Source organism: Lontra canadensis, unplaced genomic scaffold (assembly GCF_010015895.1).
Source record: "Lontra canadensis isolate GAN:19392208 unplaced genomic scaffold, GSC_riverotter_1.0 scaffold12, whole genome shotgun sequence".
NCBI lineage: Eukaryota > Metazoa > Chordata > Mammalia > Carnivora > Mustelidae > Lontra > Lontra canadensis.
This window is the reverse complement of record NW_022631006.1, coordinates 7,368,102-7,388,341: the sequence shown is the minus strand read 5'-3', so window position 1 is coordinate 7,388,341 and position 20,240 is coordinate 7,368,102. Positions and strand designations below refer to the sequence as shown.

The window sequence follows — 20,240 nt, the reverse complement described above, 5'->3', positions numbered from 1 at the left end:
GGAAGGCATGAATTACTTGCTGCCTCCTCTCTCCCAGCAGTCTCTGTCTCCTCGGTATAGCCCTCCACCCACACAACTGGCAAAGAAACGAGGCTCCAGGGTACGTCTCCTAGAGTCCCTTATTTCATGAGGTTTCTTAAAAGAAAAACAAGGCTTCAGGAGAGGGGAGAGGGACAGATAAGGATGTCTATGGTTTTCCCACTAACGGGAAGACGCACACAGAGAGGAAGAGAGAGAGGGAGAGAAAGTTAAAGTACTAAAAGTTCTGTGAGTTCATTTACAACCCGGTTCAACAAATTATATTTCCTACACAAACATTCTGAGGATTAAATGAACAACACAATACTCGTTTGAGCTCCTCGTCCTCAAACTCTTCTCAGTACAAGTTCTGTTCCTGGAGAGCTGGTATCACGGCTTCTTGCTCCTTGTCAGTAAACATAAGAAGAGGCTCAACCTGTGTAAATTTAAATTACAAAAAACCTTTCCCCCAGCTGCCTGGTCTCTTAACAGCCGCTTTTCACCAAGCTCCGTGGTCGCGGAATGTAAATATCTTTATCATAGCAGCACCGACTTTTGAAAATGTGACATAATGGGATTTCTTCCTCACAAGACATATCAAACACCATCGCAAACTAGAGTCTTTCTTCTTCTTCACCAAGGCTAAATCCAAGGGTGCTTTCTTTATTTTTAGACTTTCTTTCCCCACGACCCCATCGAGTGTCCTTGCTGTCCATCCTGCTGACCGAAAGTCCTGCGAACCGGCCCAGAGTCAGCCCCAGACACCAGAGTATGGCGGGATGGTGAAAGCAGGTAGCCAGAGCGCTGGGCAGCATCTCTGTCTGAAGTGCTTTTGGGGAGCAGAACAGAGGGGATGACCACATGGGCAGATACCTAAAAGCAAGAAAGAACCAACCAGTACTTCAACAAGGTGACCTAAGATGGGGACAAAAGTGACAATGATTTTAGCTCATCTCATCTGGTTCAGTGGCAAGCTGGTGTGAAAACTTAGAACTTTTTGTGGATTTCCTTCCAGAATCCTCAGGCTAGAACAGTATAGGTTTCCTGAATGAATAAATGAAAGACACGCAAACCCAATGAATGAACAGCAATGTCGAGAAAGGGAAGAAATCTGTTACAGATAAATAAACGGGGGTCCCTGGGAGATTCCCCTTCTTCTCCCTGTGTCTTCTGACCCAGGGAGAGTGGCCAGCCGCCAGAGCAGAGTCCCTAGCTATGGGGACCTAGGCGGACCACACCTGAGAGAGCATGTCCCCATCAGCCCCAATTCCTTGGGCAGTTTGAATCATGACCTCCATGATGTGCTCCCCCACTGTGGTAAGCACCAGCCATCCCTCTCTTCTCAGAATCCCTACTTCCTGTGGTAGATGTTGTCCTCATTTAGGGAATCCATCAGTACTGCTCTAACTGGTGTTCTTCTTCCTTCCTTCTCTAGATAACAAGCTCCTGAAAGGTTGAGACTGTGTCCTATGCTGCTGTTTGTGTCTACTTCGCTGCATATTCCAGAGCTGAGTAGTACGGAAGAATGAATCAATTAATGAACTTAACAAACACGTGCCAAGGCTGAAAGAAAAGGACATTAGCTGCTTGGCTTGGCGACAAAAAGCAACATCACTCTTTGTGTTCCAGTCCCCAGCCCGGAGATGCAGTCACCCTCCTCTCATGTCGGGAGCCCACGGTGATGCACAGGCACCTGCAGCCTGTGCAGAAACCCTGCAGCTGGCGTGTGCCCTGTCTGCTCTCTGCTCACTCTTCTTGTGAGTTGTGGTGTGTTGCCTTGGGTCCCCCATCACAGATACACACTCATCCCAGCATACCCACCCAAGACCCAAGCTGATGAGCAAGGGCTAAAAACCCACTCTGGTGCCATCACAGGCAAGGCAGCCAATGTCAAACAAGGTCGGTCTTGGCAACCTGGGACCCTGAGTTGAGAGCGTGGGACCCGGACTGGAGCAAGCCTCCACTTACAAGGACTTGCAGCTGAAAAGACCCATGGAATTCCCCTGGGGCGCTGTGACTTTCTCCATCCCAGTCTCTGGGGATTCCTCAAGATGTTGGGGGAAATATCAGCAAAGGGGGTGGGACTCCGTCTGCCCCGAGTCCCAGAATTCACATTGGGTTTTGGCAAGACATGTTCAGTGTGCCAGATTTTCAAGATTTAACGTTCAGTGTCTTGAAGATAAATTTGTAAAAAACAAAACAAAACAAAACAAAACAAAAAAACAGACGCCTTCTCTCCAGAGGGAGGCTCCAGGAGACAGTGCCAGGTGGTCCTGGGACCCTCTGCAACAACAAGGAGCCAAAAAGACCCATGGCTGTGTGGCTTATGTAACCTCACTCCTACTTCCCAGGCACAGGACCTTCAGCACCTCAAGGGAGATGACAATGCAGAGAAGGGGCCAGTGGCCACTAGATGGCAGCAGAGGGTAAGAAAAGTGAGTTCCAGGCTGCTGGGGTGTTGGGGGAAGGCATGGGGTGTGAGGTTTGCAGCCCCTCCATTTTGCTTTACATCTTTAATGAGATATGTGAAGAAAATGAGTCCCTTACATGCCAGACACAGATGCCAGAGCATATGGAGAGATGCCGCACAGCAATATTTCTCTGGCTATTAAACAGGAGGCACCTAACTAGTCATTCACTGCATCCTCATGCAGAGTTGTCCTTTGTGTCTTGGATGTCGCTGTTGACAAGGTAATAACAGGAGAAAGCAGTTGAGAAGACTGATGTAGGGACGTGGGCCTCTGGGCTCGCAGCATCAGCCCTCACGGGACGGGGAGGGACGGGGGGAAGTTCTGGGCGGGTTTCCAGTAAACGCCAGCAGCCCAGCTTACAGGGGCCACCTTGCCAAGGGACGTTGTGTGGCCTCCAGACTCAGTCTAGGCCTGGTTTGGCAGCTTGCTGGTCTCCCTGGCAGTCCCAGAGGCCTCATTTATTCAGAAGCCGATTACCACCAGACAGCGCTGGAGTCTGACCTTTCACCACAAACCCCAAATGGAAATGGGAGCTCTGGACATTTTAAAGAGCAAGACCTGCTTGCTTTTCTGGTGGAACTGAAGATGTATGGTATCATAAAAATGCATTCAAATGCACAGAGATAGGGGAACACTTTTTCCACATGGCCCCAAAGAAAGGTGAGCAGTCCAGTCCCGCTGAGCCACGAAATATTTTAACTGAGAGAGCGGTTTCTCCTGACAGACTGTGACCAGGACAGAGAGCAAGCACATATTATTCCATTTGGTTTCCGTATTCCACGCACTTTCCCACTCCCTACACTTGGCTCTAGCCCCAGCCACTCAGCCTGACCATTTTTTAGTTAATTCTCCCACCCTCCCAACCCAAGGTTGTATGCCGCCATTTTTCATACAGAGAAACTGAGGCATAAAACTGAGATACAGCTTCAGGTCTCCAGGTCCCCACCCCTTGCCGATAGGTTCGAACCTGTGATAGTCTCCAGTGGAAAAGTAATAGCAAGATTCACCCGCCACTATTTCCCTCCCTGTTCTGGAAAATAAGGCTCTATGCTAGAAATCCTCACTTCTCCGTGTGACCTCAGACAAGGCCCTTAACCTCCATGCCTCATTTTCTCATCTGTGATGTGAGGGGCTAGAATCAGATGATGAGCGAGGCCCCTTCCAGCTCTACGATCCTGTGACTTTCATTTCACAAGCCTCTGCCAGCCCTCGAAGAGCGTCACACACGATGCTTTTTCCAATGACAGCCATGCTCACAGGGAGCAAGTAGAATTTCCTCCTCAGGCTGGGAAGAAATGTGGTCATGGCTGGAGTCTTGTTGGTGTTCTCTGTCCTCAGAGCAAGAGAAACGGGGTCGGGGACATTGCCGATGTTATTGAGACTCACAGCAGGGTCTAGAGGTGTCCACACTCTCGAGGAAGAGATCCCGCTGAGCTGTCTCCACGGGCAGTGGAGATTCATAGGCAAGACTGGAGGACGTTTTAATAACTATTTCTCAACAAAAAAAAAGACCTATTCTATTCCGCCCAGGGGCCTGGGGGCAAATCCAGGTCTCCCAGGAGGAAGCTACTCTCGCCCATAATGGGGGATTGGTTCAGCTCAGCTGCTCCTACAAAGGGCTGAATGCAGCACGCCGTGCTGAAGGCAGCTCCCCACAGCTCCATGTGAAAATGACTCACAGCAGTTATGAATATCAAGCCTCCTTTGATGTATTCCCAGACATGAGGAAGAGTCACAGCGGGGAGGAGGAGGACTCTGGACGTGAGCTCTGCGGGGTGGTGCACAGAGGGCCTGGACGCATCTGGCACCATCGCAAAGCTCCAGGAGAAATCCAAGCTGCCTCATTACCCCAGGACTTCCCAAGACCACAGAGCTCCCTTTCATCCAGCCCTCTCTCCCACTCTCTCTCTCTCTCACTCTTCCTCGCTCCGTCTCCAGCTACAGAGGAATTAGATTCTCTAAGAATTACAACCTGTTTTTATACCTTCACCCTTCCTGAGGGGATAACAATTCACTTCCCTGAATAAAACTGGTTTTATTGAGCACAGAATGAACGTGCCCCCTCACTCAGCATCTGCGCTGATTGCTTTAAAAACCATAGACCTGGCCCCCATCAACCAAGCGGAAGGGTTTGCCTCTGTAATGGCCATTTCTAGACACTCAGCCTTTCGAGTGGCCGTTGGCACCTTGTTCTCCTAATAGGTTCTCAACGATGATTGTAAACAAAGCCTCCGAGTCTCTCTTGTGTTGGCGGCTCCTGACCCCAGGTCAGTCACAACTGTCCAGAGCAGGAGACCCAGCCACGCCGACTGTGTAGTAAGCGCCCGGGCTCAAAGCAAAAGGGGAGAGTCAGTCATGGCCACCTCAGGCTTCTTGCAGCCAAGGGCTTCTATAGGAACCAAGGGTCCTCCCATTCTGGACAGGCTTCAAGAGTCTGGTGGTTCCTGGAAATGTGGGCAAAGTCTTTCCAGTTATAGAAAGAAGGAGCCAAGGGTGTCCAGGGAGGGAATCTGCTCAACCCCACGCCTGCACATGGTTTTTTCCTGAAATGGAGCTGATTTTCTCTGCTAGTTAAGTTGGACTCTGACTGGAAAATTCTCACGCACCCACAGAGACCTGCACATGTACATGTGGGAGAATAAAACAGCTCCTCTAACTGAGCACTGACCGTGTGACAGGTGCAATGCCTGGAGCTACACATAGACCAGCTCCTTGGAGCCTCACAGAGGCCGGTGGGTGGGTGGGTGGGGAGCAGATATTATTATCCCTGCTTTACAGATGAGGTACCCAAGGCTCAGAAAGGCTAGAACCCTTGCCTAAATGGAAAAACTGGGGCACTTGGGTGGCCCAGTGGACTGAGCATCCGACTGTTGATCTCAGCTCAGGTCTCCATCTCAGGATCGTGAGTTCAAGCCCCACGCTGGGCTTCACACTAGGCAGAGAGCCTACTTCAAACAAACAAACAAACAAACAAAAAAGGAAAGAGAAGGGAAGGGAAGGAAAACTGAATTTAAAAAACTTGGATTCAAGATTGCTAGATTTTAAAGCATCGTCTCCTAACCCCAGTGCTGTCGAGCAATCTCAGGGCTTACTGTGTCTGAGGCTCTGGAGTTCTGAGGGAGAGCAGGAAAGGTGCAGTTCCTGACCTCAGAAAGCTTCTGTTTAACCAGTCAGCAGTGCACACAGAGGTATTGAGGCTTGTGTCCCCCAAGACACTGACAACCCAGGAGCCCACATTCTGTCTTTGCCTGTCACACAGCACTCAGCCCTCCTGCCCTCCATTCACAGTCTGAAGAGCGTGTGTTCCACAAAGACCAGGGGCTTCTCCCTTAGAGCTTCCGATGCTTGCATTTTATAAGCAATTTTATAAGCATTTTATAAGCCATTGGACCACTGAGGCATTGTGCTACAATGCTCCTGAACTAGCCACGGTTTGTTTTATACTGCTTTTTAACTTGATTGGGAGGTTTCTCTAACCCATTCCTCTATATTTGCAGAGAAGCAGGGCAGAGGAGCAATAGGGCAGGGCCAGGGAAGATCTCAAGTGTGGAGGTCCAAGAAGCCAGGCGATAGATCAACCAGAAGAAATAGAGCCAGGTGGGCTGGAATGCCATTGCTTCTGACCTCCGAAGGGAAGAGATGACATGTGTGAAGGACACTGGGATGAAGCAGAAAGAAGGAAGTGAATGCTGCACTAATCGCAGATTTTGCCAAGACCAGCTTGGCCGCCAAGACTACCTCAGCCTTGACCCATAGATCCATGATCTGGGAGACAGCTCGGTGTCTGGCTGTGCTGGACATCTTCCAGGAATATTGACCCAACATGGCGTTGAGGGAAGGCTTTCCTGATGCTCAGAACCAGAAACTTCCCTCCAAAGTTGAGTTCTGCACCACCTACATGACTGACATGGGAAGATGGAGCAAGATCACTTGAGTCTCAAGAAGGGCGCTGAGAGCAGAGTCCAGGTCTACGGACTAGACCCCTTCGCAAACTGAATTTCTTACAAGTTCATCACACACAAATTTGCATCTGATTTCCTTTTAAAAGGTTCGTGCTCATTCCTGCATGGCCCATCAATCTGAAGAAATTCATTCGAGATCAAAGTCTTCCTAGAACCTTGACAAGGGTGGATTGAGAGCACAGGGGGGACAGCTCTAGTCCACCACCCCCACCATCACCACCGCCACACTTACTAAACCCCGAGGCAGTCCCGTCATCTTGTCAGCCAGTAATTACTTCTGACAAAACTCAAATTGAGAAACCCACGCGATCTTCTGTTTCTGGTTCTCTCTATGCATACCATCCAGGGACCCAGTCATTGCTGAATCTTAGTCCTCACTTTAATTTCTCAGCTATGTCTTCTGGTTCCTACTTAGCCAGCCTCATCTGGGGGGAGCCAGTCCTGAGACCCCTTCATTAATCCACAGACACCCACGGCACTCTAGGAATCCGTCATTCCTCAAATGCCCACATTTGACCACTGGAGGGCAGTGCTGGACCAGCCAAACCTCTTCAGGAACCTGCTCCCCATCTTTGTCCCCACCAGGCCCGGGCAGAGCCGGATGCAGACTTTGGTTGGAAGCCAAAACCGAGGACCACTGGAGCACCCAGAGAGCAGTAACACAGCCAGGCCTATTACAACAGCTCCCCGCACCTGGTGTCCTAGGAACAAAAGGCAGTTCAATGGAAACTGGATTTGGCTCCCAAGGGGGCCCGATCCCCTGAAAAATAGAAAGGAAAACTTACCTCATCATGTCATTAACCAGGAACAATCTGTGTTTTAGACCAGGAGTTGCAGAACCCTACCTTGCTCTACCCACTCAGGTGTAAGCTCTTGGCAGCACACACGGTGCTTGGCAATAAGGGTTTGCTGAACGAGTGGATGCGTGCACGCATGTGTACATGCGCGCGATTAAAATGGGCCGTTTTCACATTTGCCGCTGTTTTCCAGCTCTTATGACATCTCAAGTTGAAGCCATCAATTAGCCGCTGAGCATTCTTGGTCCTGGAGACAGCTAAGGATAGCCAGGTTATTAATTACAGCAGGGTTGTCGTGGTACAGATGTTATTTCAAATACTACCTCAAGAATTTCAATCTCTTACTTTTAGGAAGTCCTTCATTATGTCACCCAGTGTCCTCAGACCTCACCAGGCTGTAGATGAAAAAAAATACAGACATTGTTTCCTTAATATCCAGCCCACAGAAACTGCAGTCTCTAATGTGAGAATATGGAGCGACCATTCTTTCCGTGGGGGGATTTGTGGTGATTCTGTCCCACACTGGGGCCCCATTGGGCTCAACAATTCCCCTCAACCAGAGCTCCTCCTCAGGCCACCTGGGGTGTTCTCTTGAGGCTCATCTCCAGGCTACTCTCCCCTCTACCTGCCCCCCAATAGATCCCATGTCTGTGTGGACACGGCCTGCTCCGTGATCATTTAGAGCACGGCTACAAGCGTGAGAAGAGAAAGAAGTGCATATTTTGAGACCCCAAAACCAAACATGAGACCCTCCCTGTCTCCGCACAGGATTTCACATGGCAGGGACCAGTCTGTGCCCCAATAAAATCTGCAAATGTCCCCACATCTCCAAGTTCAGAGTCCAAGACTAGCTCCCTTCCTGCCCTGAGTCGAGGGACAGTGGCAAAAGTAATTTCCTGCTGGGAAGTTCCCCCACACGCTCCACTCTCTCAGGTGGAGTCTGGCCTTCGTGGCCCTACAGGACAAACACGGTGTTATTAGATCGTAGAATATGGGGTACAAATGGCCATGATTAAATTCGTACTGGGGAGGTGGTAGTGAAAATCTTCCCCTAATTCTAATTAGAAAGACACCAATTAATTTTTAATCGAACACTTACCATCTTAGTGTCTAACCTCTGCATTTAGTTCTGTGATAACTTCATCATCTCCACAACAATGAGAGGATATTTGTTTCAGATGTGAGTAGACTCATTCTCAACCTCATTCTAGTTTTCCCCACAAAAGAAGAGTGCTCTAAACTTCACCTAGGGTCTCTACTCTCCCAGTGGAACCCCAACATCCCCAAGGGCTCTCAGGAACAGTTCTCTAGCCAAAGGGGGGGAAATAAAAAGAAAATCCCTCCCGTCGTAAGTTGTCCCTTTTGTGAAAATTTCTAACCGAAATTTCACTATCCAGTTCACAGGTCCTCAGAGGACATGGCTGGTCCTATCCTTCTCATAAAAATGCTGTAAATCAAAGGATACCTTTCCTGAGAGCAAACAGAAATTGGAAAAAGCAATTCATTCCAACACAGCATTTTTCTATCACTGTCCATGGGAGTTGAGTTGACTGTATGTTAAGCATATCCTCGCCTATGTACTTTCTCAAGATGCCTTCACTGTGATTAAGGGACAGGTCTCCAGGGTAGTGTTTCAGTTCTGTACCTGGAAGAAACAACGTAAGGAAATGTCTGGAAGAGAGAAGATTGACAGTCAATACATAAGAGAAGGGTGGTCCCCAGGGTTAGCTCCTGCATTCAAATACAGACCTATGTCAGGCTCTCATTGCCAAATTCAGGTCTCTGGTGGGTGGATAATGCCCAAGGCCTTGATACTAGGACTGATGTCCAGGTTTGACACTAGTGGCAGGCTTGTGATTTTGAAAAATTCATAATCTTTCCCGAATTCTCAACCTTCTGACACCTTGTCCTAGGGGAGAAGTGTCTGAGATGGTTTCCCTTGAAACTACAGGCCTTTCTTACAATTCCAGGGCCATGCAGCCCCCGTTCATAATGGGTGGGTTTTATTTTTCACACTGCTGTGGCAGTGAGATCAGATATCAGGTTAATGTAAAAAGTGAGGTAGACAATGAGAGGGATCAGAAATAAGGACCTGGAAAGAGGAAAGAGATTCAAGAGACACCTCAAATGTGGACAAATGATGTAGAGGGCTGAAACAGAAGGGAGAGACTACCTCTTCCTGGTATCCTGGTTGTGTGCTGGAATATTCTTTCGTTCCCATGTTCCCTGGCCTTTCCATCAGAAATTAGTTCTTTACTTTTTAGTACATGAAGGCTTAAGGTATCATTCCTCCTGAAAAGTTAGAACCCCTTTCCAGTAAAATGGCTTTGGGTGTCACATTCCCCCCACCACCAAGGACAGCCTTCTCTCTAGGAATCTTTGGTAAGACTGTCTGCGGTCACCATGAGCACACATGTATCTTCCCAACCAGCTCCCAAACATCATTCATGCTGCTATGGTTGTGCCTCTGGAGGACCCCTGGCCATGCCTCACACCACCTGCTTGACAGGCAAACCCACTTGCCATGCCACCAGCCCCCACCTCCAGATGCCTCTGTGTGTGTGTGTGTGTGTGTGTGTGTGTGTGTGTCCTCAGCTGTCTCCAACTGTCCTCTGTGCCACCTCGAGTTCAGGCATTCTGGGATGAGTGTCTCCTTGTTTCTTTGTCCATTGTTCCGTTATGCCTTTAAAGTTGCTCATGAGAATATCTTACAGAAGGATGAGATGTCTTGGGAAAGAGACAAGTAAAAAGATGAGGTAAGTAAAATGGGAGCAGAGGTGGGAGGAAAAGCTTGGATAAAGGCGATAAAAGAAAAAAGAATTCTTGACCTCCATCAGCCCTGACTCTCAAAATAAGATCGGCCCTAAAGAGAGCTTATTATTTATCCCAAATTAAAATTTCCTGGCTCTGCAGTCATTGTGTACACGATGAAAAGGAAGCCATCACACAAGAGATGCAGTTATCCTCACAGCTTGAACAATCGCAGCCAAGCTGATTCTGCTCCAAGAATAGAACGATAACAGTGCTAAGTCAGGAACTCCAAGACTTTGGAGCATCAACAAATGGAATGATCTCTTGATAGGAAAATGGCGATAAGGGAAGGTCAGTGGAAAAGGAACCCTCTGACTCTTGGGTGGGGTGTGGGTCGCCCAGAAAACTGCAGTCTGAACTCCTCCACAGTGAGCTCACAACCAGCTGTGTTGACTGGGAGAAAGCCCTGCCTGCACTTGGGCAGACCCCAGAAGCCCCTTTCCCTGCCCCTGGCCAGCTTCATATACATTACGTGATGGGCTGTATCTCCTTTTCTTGCCTGAAGTTAAACATCATCATCATCATCAGACTTTTAACTCCACGCAGGCAGAAACTTGGGCTGGTTTCTGCCTCCATTGTGGCCTCAGCGCTCAGCAGAAAGCTTTTATACCATTGGCACTCAATGACTATCTGATAAATGAACATTTGCTTGATTAATCGATTAATGAAAAATGAACAGATTACTTCCTCTCTGTCTGGCTTCTGAGGCGTGGGTCCCAGAAGCAGAAGCTGCCAGGTAGGCCACAAAAGACATAGAACGTTCAAAAAAAGGACTGTCTCTACCTTCCCTCATTCTTATGTGCACGTCAGATCCCTGAAACTCAGGAATAAGGACCCCAGTGATCGTGACCCCCCAAATGTCTTTCAACAAAAGACTATCTCCCTGGTTGTTTCCTTTCAAAGAATCAGCCTCCTGGGGCTGATAAGAGAACGGCACCATATGCGGGAGACACAGGCGCGGAGCAGCGGAGGGACACCAGCGCCTCCTCTACCAGGGCCTGTTAGATTGCTGCCTTTGAACGAATCTGAGTGTGTCTTTCGATAGCGCAAGCACCAACCACCCCCAAGGACCTCTTTCCTTTATTGCTGCCGCAATGAAGCAGCCACATGGCTTTTGCAGATAAGGTGGCCCGAGTGCCTTGTGCATGCAAAGTAGACTTCGTGGTAAACAGCGCGGAGAAGAACCGCAGACGCACCATGTTCTGGCTTCTCTGCCTTGTGCTGCCCTTCCTCTGTAAGTGGCTCCCAGGTATGTGTGTGCGATTTCCCTCCACTTCTCAGTCCTCATTTCCTATCCTTTTTCCTTTGCCAGATGGTTCCTGCAGGACTGAAATTATACAGTCTTCCAACATAGCTGCCATGATTGGGAGAGATGTGACATTTCAATGCCAATATGATATTCTTGATGGGAATTATGACTATGTGTACTGGTATCTGCAAAGAGTCAACCAAAGGCTCACCTATATAAACCATACATCTCAAGGCACCATGGAATCAGAGCATTACCAGTTGTCTGTGAACAGAGAGCTGTCCTCCAGTACCTTAACCATTAAACATGTGCAGCCAAAAGACAGAGCCATTTACTACTGTGCTCTCCGACACCACGATACAGACTGTGCATCACCCTGAACAAAAACTATAAGCTTCAAGCAAGTTCAATGCTGAAAATCCAAAGGGTCATCCAACAAGACAGAAGGTGTTCAGTGTCATCTTGAACTTCCCCCATTCATTCTTCAATTCATTCATTCATTCAAAACTAAGGGGCCCTTATGGTTTACAAATGAATATGCTAAGTGCTACAGGGATACAAAGATAGAAAACAAGCACTTCTCAAATAATAAAATGTATTCAGCGAGTAGCACCTCCTCACTTTTATCTTGCTAAACCATGAGCAGTGAAAATTAAATACTGTGGAACTACTTGAATCTTTGACCTGACAAATAAAAGCATAGTCCCTAATACACAGAGAGACAAATGAATTTGACGCACACACAAATTCAAAGCCAACAATCAACATCTTAATCACAGACCCTTGAAAACCTACCACCATTTCTAAAAAGCTGAAAAAAATATATTAAATATACATATGTATGTGCCCGGGAGATTAGATAAATGATAGATAGTTAGATAGATGTAGAATAGGCAATATAATACCAATGACTGAGCTCAAATTCAGACTTGAAATCCAGACTTCTTACGTTTTGAATCCCAGATCTTCCATTTACTGACTTGCTAAGTATAGGATCTTAGGCAAGCTATTTTATGCCTTGCTATCCTCATCTATGAAATAATGATAATAGGCGTGCCTGGCTGGCTCAGTTGTGGAGCATGCAACTCTTGATCTTGGGGTCGTGAGTTCCAGCTCCATGTTGGGCACAGAGATTACTTAATAAACATTTTTTTAATTTATAATGATAGTAATCATAATTACTGTAGAGAATTGTTGCAAGAATTCAGTGAACTATTACACATCGTGCTCTTAGAGCTATGTTTGGCACACAAGAAGCACTCAGTCAGCACCAGCTACCTTCATTGGTGGTGGTGATGATATTGTGACGATAATTCTTACAACACGGCCACATCCTTACCACTGCTCTGGGTCAGGCCTTGGAGGAGCTTGTTGATAAAAAAGAAGTCTATCTCTTGGACAAGTAGGAATGAAATATCAATGAAAATTGAGAGAAATACAATTCAAAAGATCCTCAGGACCTATTTCACTAGATGCTGATAAATTATTAAAGGCTTCTTACATAGAAAAAAAAATAAAACCAGAGGAAAGTAATTTCTGCTTGACCCTCATAAAACAAGCAAATAGAGACTTTATGAGATATTAAAATACAAGCATGGCCCCCACTTATTAAATGGATAGTGGAATAATTTACAAATGTAGAGCCCAAAGTAAAATTAAAGCAGTTTATGAGCATAATTATAAATAAAGAATTGGTTCCATCAATATAACAAGCATATTACATGACCTGAAAAATTTCCCACCTCTGAGAACATTTCAAATTAAGTCAAAGCACACCTGACCTTAGGACATCCTAAAAAACTATCAGATGAAAATTATCCCAAGGTTCTGAAAGTGCATAGGCTCTACAAAGACACATCCATATCGGCCTCAGCTTATTCAAGGAACCATCCGGGGAACCTCCTTGGTGAGACCTGCTGAGCCCAGAACTGGGCGTAAATGGGACTATCTTCCCAATCTTCTCTTCTGAAGATGCACATCTCCCACTGCTTCAGATGCTGTATTTATTCATCAGTGGAAACCCTAATTCCCTGCAGTCTTGCTCGCTTTCTCATTTGCAGCCAACATATGGGCTCCTCAGCACTGGGGACCCCCAAGAGCAGCATTTAAGGGCACAGAATCACACAAAACAGGAGGGCTTTCTCGGAATAAAGAACTGGAGGAAAACCCTTTGCACAATTTGGCTTTGGGAATCAGATTTCAAAGTCTTCACCCTGCCAGGATGGGCACAGAGCCAGAGAATGTCTGGGGAGGGAGCAAAGTCACTTTCCTCCTGGGCTTGCTCTTCTCCAGGGCACCTCAGGGTTATTGATGACACATCTGCAAAATTGCTGAATGTTGGATCAGAGAACCCAGGTTTTCTAAAGGACACTTACAACTCTAGTAGCCCTGCAGGGCTCTCTGCCAGTGGAAAAACTATCCCATAATTCCAGGTCTCTCATTCTGCCATGCTAAGAGTCTCTGTGAGAGGAATCATCTTTCTTCCTTGACAAAACCCGCTACTACCAAAGATGAGAGAAAGTCTGGAAGAAAAACAGCCATTAAAGAACTATGTGTGGACTGCAGAGTCTTTCCCAAGGGCAAGCATCTGGGTAGTGATGAGTCCCGACCACCTCATCCTAACTGGAAGATGTCCAGTCTCCCCCTGTGATCCTCGAAGGACAGTCAGAGAAGAAAAGGTGAGCAGGAAGGTTAACAAGTACTCATCAATCATGGATAAGCCTCAGAGTATAGAATTGGCATGGTTCATTTTTTTTTATTCAAAAGTATGTATCAAGCATCTACCATGTGCCAGACACCCCGCCAGAGGCCAAGGTGACCGAGTCACAGGCTGCAAACTTTCTGCCACTCTGGAGTTCACACTGTAGTAGGGCTTCCAGCCCGGCCGAGGAACCAGAGGAGACACATATGGGAGCAAGAGAGGTGCTTGGTTATAGAGTGATGACGGGCGTGTTCCAGGACCAACAAGCACGGATTGGAATGAGGATCTTGAGATTTTGGGATGCAATGAGAGATGGGAGCCAGGAAAACATTTTCAAGGAACTGAGCTGAGACTAAATATGGAAAAGTTTATTTATTTACATCTCGAGGTCCCGAGTCAGTAACAGAAGCAGAATTACAACTCAGAAAAGTCCCAGCTGGCCCCCGCGCGGCTCTGCGTGACAGCTGCTTCATTCAGCACTGTGCAGCTGGGGAAGCGAGCCGCAGATGGAACAGTGGCAGCCAAAATCTTTGTAAAGACAAATGACACTGTGATTTTCCTTGACACCCATTGAAATTCCTCACTAATTTCCAAAAATATCTTATGTTTGCTTTAAAACAACCAGTGGGGCTCAGACATTTCAGCTGAAAACACATCTGAGAAACAAAGCAATCCCAGCCACTTGAGCGTTCCCAGTCCGAATCGGCCAGACCGCGAACCGCTCACTTACTGAAGGCCGACCTGGGACACCGGACTGCTGAGGTCCTGGCCAAAGGCAATGGGAGTGGTGTTTTCTCTCTTCAGTCATCTCCATCCCTGTTCTTCGGTTGCTTGCCCGACCAGCTGGTGCCAGAGCAGAGGAACCCAAGAGCAAAGATGGCAAGTGGAAACGGGGAGGACAGCCCATAACTGCCGTGCCTGGACAGAGAGCAATCGTGGCCACACATCAGAGTCTGACTTTGTTGTCCCTAAAGCTTTATGGGAGGGCTTGCAGACTAATGAGGATTAAATAACACAAGAAAAGAGCTTTCCTTCACAACGATTTCTCTCTTTTTTTTCTCCCAAAGAACTCAAAGGAAATGGGGAAAGAGTAAACATGTTCTCAAGTCAAAGGCTAAGGAGCTCCTGAAACGTCCAATTAGAGAGAAAATCAGAAGTTCTGGCACTCTATCCCACTAAGATTTCAGTGATCCTATGGATAGATGCTTGCTATGAAGGACCAAAAGTGGCAGAGACCCTCAGAGAGAATGACACTGGGCACGGGCATGTTGGAGTCAGTGTGGGTTGATTTGATCTGACCGTGGGGTCTTTTTGCTTCTTCAAGTCTTCCTATTCTTTCTTTATCTCAGATGGACAAGAAAAACAAACAAACAAAAAACCACACACAAAAAAAACACAAAACAAAACAACAACAACAACAAAAACCACCAGGACTAGGATTCTGACACTTACTGGCCTCTATCTTTAGCAGCCCAGACTCCTTTGCCTAAGGGCATAGAAGCAAGTGACCCAGCTCCATTCCCCTCCTCCACCGGCACTGCCCAGAGTCCTAACATAGCTCCTTCCTTCACCAGAATGTTCTGAGCCACACTTGAAATTACAAGCTGTGTCTCCCTTGGTGACTATGTCTCAGGTACAGAGCTATGACTAAGGCCACTACCCCAACCATGGCAAAGTAGAAGGGATGTGGCAAAGAACCAACATCTGGGGGCGCCTGGGTGGCTCAGTGAGTTAAAGCCTCTGCCTTCGGCTCGGGTCATGATCCTGGGGTCCTGGGATCAGGCCCCACATCGGGCTCTCTGCTCAGCGGGGAGCCTACTTCCCTTCCTCTCTCTCTGTCTGCCTCTCTGCCTACTTGTGGTCTCTGTCTGTCAAATAAATAAATAAAATCTTAAAAAAAAAAAAAAAGGAACCAACATCTGCCCTGGGCTTACCAGCGTGTGCCACACACCGGGTAAGTGTTTCACACGTTCTCTTTCATTTCAGCTTCACACTTCAGGAAAGTAACTACAATGACCCTATTTGCAGATGAGGAAATCAAGACTTGGGGATGTAACTTACTCAGCTACTGGTGAGTGTCAAAGGAAGATTCAAAAATCAGAGCCATTAGCCCTGCAAAGCCAATGCTCCTTTTGCCCGTAGATGACATGGGTAGTGATACCACCTAGCCACCCATGGGTAATATCAGAATGTTGGCCACTGCAATGACAAGCAGGGTCTAGCCAAGTAAGAGCTATCCTGCTGCTGTAGAGGGCCCACCTCTCCCTACACCTACAACAATGGATAAAAGACCCCCTTCCCCAGGTTTTGGCATATCCTTTGCTAATCCCATCCTTCACTAGATGAGCAATCCAGAATGTTTCTTCAGAGTCCAAAACTCCATACAGAAATCCTGCTTAGACTAGCAAATCTCTGCAAATCTCCTAATATTGACAAGCCCCATGCTGGGCACTGAGAATGAAAACATAAATAAGACACAGCCACTGTTCTAAAGTATCTTAAAGTCCATCGCAGAAAACAAACAAATTATCAGGTATTTATAATAGAGGTGATAAGTGCTATGACCCAACAAGGCCAGAGAACCCAGGGGACACTTCCCACAAGTTGGGGTGGGGAAGGAAGAAGAAAGGTCTGGTTTTTCCAGGAAAAAGGAGCAGCTAGTGCAAAAACTGAGAATATAAAGACTATAATACATCTTTGAACCAGCAAGTAACTTTTGTGCAGCTAGAGTACTGAGTGCAAGTGGTCAAAAGTGAAACTGGAGAAGAAGCAGATCACGAGATCATTAGGGCCATGAGATGGACTTTCATAGTCCCCCAAAGGCCAGGGGACACTACTAAAAGAGTGGTCAGTAGAGGCGTGACCTGATGTCCTCTGGTCTGGAGAAAAATCGGTATGACAGCTGCTTGGAGCATGGGTGAAGCGGGGAGAGTCTGGAAGTAGGGAGACCTCTTGGAATAGTATGGTAATAGCTTGCAGCATGTGAGGAACACCAAGACTGAAGCAGGTGGAGGAGGCCAAAGGTAAAGGGACCCATAACGGGAACTACAAGGGGACAGAATTACCAGGCCCCGCAGGCTGTTCGTCTCCCCACAAACCCTTGCGCCTTGATGATGCAGGGCCGTTCCGGGGGGAATGCCATCCAGAGGCGTCCTCAACTCTCACAGCTCCCCCTCCAGTCAGCAGAGAGTCTTCGCGTCCCGGGGCGGACTGCTCCCTCAAAACTGAGTGTTTTGAAGACAGAAACCACGTCTTTTTCAGCTCCTCTTCTCCCAAATAGAATCTGACCTGTCATAGTTAATTAGACGGGGTTTATGGGATTAAAATGTCCAACCCATGACCTTGCAGGCCTGTAACACCTCTCTCTAAGGAAGTGACTAACACCCATCCCCCTTCATAACAGACAGAACCTCTCAGGGGCAGACAGCGGCTGATCAGGGCCAGCCAGGGAGCACCTGCAGACTGCGCAGCTGCTTCCCAGAAGCCATGCTGTGGACCTATCCCCTCCTCCACCTCGTCATCTTCTGTGCCGGTAAGGATGAGCTGCTGGGCCCCTTACTCTTGAGGAAATATGCTTCAGAAATGATTTGCAGCAGAGGGAGGGGTCCATCGGGAGTTTGGGGGGGGCGGCTCTGACACCCATCCCCACGTGATGGAGGGAGTTCCCCACAGCTTCTCGACCTGGGTTTTCCCTTTCAGAGGTCTCACTGGATATCGTTTTGGAACCAGAGGCCAAAACCCTGACTGTTCCAGTCGGGGAGCCTGCCACCTTGCGCTGCAGCGTAACGGGAGGGGACTTGAAGAACTATCAGGTGAGCTGGTATAAGAAGAATGAAGATAACTCCCTGACTTTAGTATACAGACTAAGCAACAATACTAATGACGATTTAAGAAGTAATTTTAAAGGAAATACCAACCATTCAAAGAGTCAACTCGACATTCAAAGAACAACAGCAGAAGATGCTGGGACGTACTATTGCGCGTGCGATATCCACAATGCTCCAGTCCTGCTTCTGGTCGCCTCAGAAACTCTAGGTCAAACCAAAGTGGCAGGTCCAATTAGAGACCACCTGTGGTTAAAATGTGTACCATACCTGAGCTGAAACAACCTGACAGCCTCAACAGCAATATCTGATAAGAGATATAAGAACTAAGTTGGGGAAAGGATGTTATCTTTGTGGTTGGTTGAAAGCGGGCTTCTTTATCAGTCGAAGAGGGCAGAACATTCATTAGAGTTTATGCAAAGAGACCAAGGGGCCCTTCTGTCTGCCTCTCAGGGACTTCTGAGAAAAGGTTGAAATGAACAATCTTCCACACTGAGGAGGTTTTCTTATTATGGAGGCAGGCTGCAATGAACAGAATTTCTACTATCATGAGTGCTGTAATTCACTCCAGAGTCTTTATTGCGAAAGCACTCGTGTGCATAAACTAGATAAAGCAAGGATGGTTTTCCATTACCACCCTAATCAAAATTTCCAAAACTATTAGAGATAGCTTTAACTATTAACTCTGTGAAGAAGGATGAATAGAGTCATTTTCTGAAATGTTCCATAACTATTTTAGGTATAGAATGTTTTAGATCATCCCTTAGCTACAGAGGAGTCCTGGGGGCCCACGGGGATGGCCAGGGTGGGGTAACACCATTGCCTTCATGTCTGCTGCTAAGAGAGATCTTGGAGATGAATACTTATGGCAATGTGGGATTTCTGAGTTGGTCATGAATCAACTGAATAAAAAAAAATAATAATAATAATAATAATAAAGATCCCAAGTCCCATGTTGAAATGGATGAGCCAAAAAGTGTCAAAGGTATCTGAGTCTATAGGGAGCCAAGGCATGGAGGAACCCACTGAGCAGACTGACAGGCAGGAGGGCTTACAGATACAAACATTAAATAATTATCAAGGGAGTGCTTTCGCCCTGTTGGCTCTAGTAACCAACTCTTTGCTTTTCTGCTCAAGTGTCTGGTCTGGAATCCTCTCTCCACATTAAGTTACAACTCAGTCATTAGGATGCAAAGTAGACATTGATTCGTGAGAACAACAGCTCTCCTGATACCTTCTATTCAATATTCCTTCCAATGCAGTATCATATTCATCATACATTCATTTATAGGGCAATTATTGTACTTAGGATATTGGGATAGGTCATGGGAATAGAAATAGTTGTAAGTCACGTTCTAGCCTAAGTTCTATTCTCATTAGCATGTCTACATTTATTTTAGAGACAGCATTAGAATTACAATTAAAGATTATAAACAAATACAAAAATACAAGAAAGCACATACTACCTAACAGTGAGTGCTACGGATTTCATATGCAGTGCTCTAGGAACTTATAAAAGGACAATCACTGTGAGAAAAATTTCTTAGAACAGCTAAGGCTCGAAAGAGGTAGGATTTGGGTAAATGGGAAGGAACATGAGGGTTATTTCAAAGTGGCTGTACTAGTTATTTATTACTCTGTAACAAATTACCACAAAATTTAGAGGCCCGAACAATCGTTATCTCACAGTTTCTGTAAGTCAAGAATCCAGGTGTAGCTTAGTAGCTTAGTTGGACTTAGCTTAGCTGAGTTCTTTAGCTCAGGGTCTCTCATGAGGTGTAATCAAGAGGTCAGCTGGAGTGACAGTCATCTCAAGCACTGACTGAGAAAGATCCATTTCCAAACTCACTCAAGTGGAGTTGGTGACCCTTACATGAGCGTCTCAGCAGGGCTCCTTATAACATAGCAGCTTGCCTCCCTAGAGCACGAACTTGGAAAGAAGACTTTCAAGATGGAAGGCACAACCTTTTTGCAACCTAATTTTGGAAGTGACATCTCATTGTTTCTGCCATGTTCTATTCAGTAGAAGTGAACTCATAAGTACAGTTCACATTCAAAGGGAGAGGGTGATTACACGAGAACATGAATACCATGGAGGAGAGATCACTGGGGGCTGTCTTAGAACCTGCCTACCACAGGAGATTAACACAGTAGAGCAGGGAAAGGGAGGGCTCAAAAAATCTGTTTGAGACCAACTTGTTTAGAGACCCGTGACCTATAAGGCTAAAGAGATTGGATTGGATCTTATAAGCCAGTATTTCTCATCTCAAACTTCATGGTGCATGGGAAGCACCTGGAGAGATTGTTTCTAATTATACTTTTAAGCCCCAGTTCGAAAATTCTTATTCAGGTTAGCTAGGGGCAGGCCTGGGAACATGTATTTATGACAAGTGCCCTTGTGATTCTG

General features: G+C 46.8%; 1 gene segment (V, D, J or C); it reads left to right on the top strand.

Moving 5' to 3' along the window:
* Positions 1-20,240, top strand: part of LOC116867075 — a 470,514-nt gene that overhangs the window by 296,805 nt on the left and 153,469 nt on the right.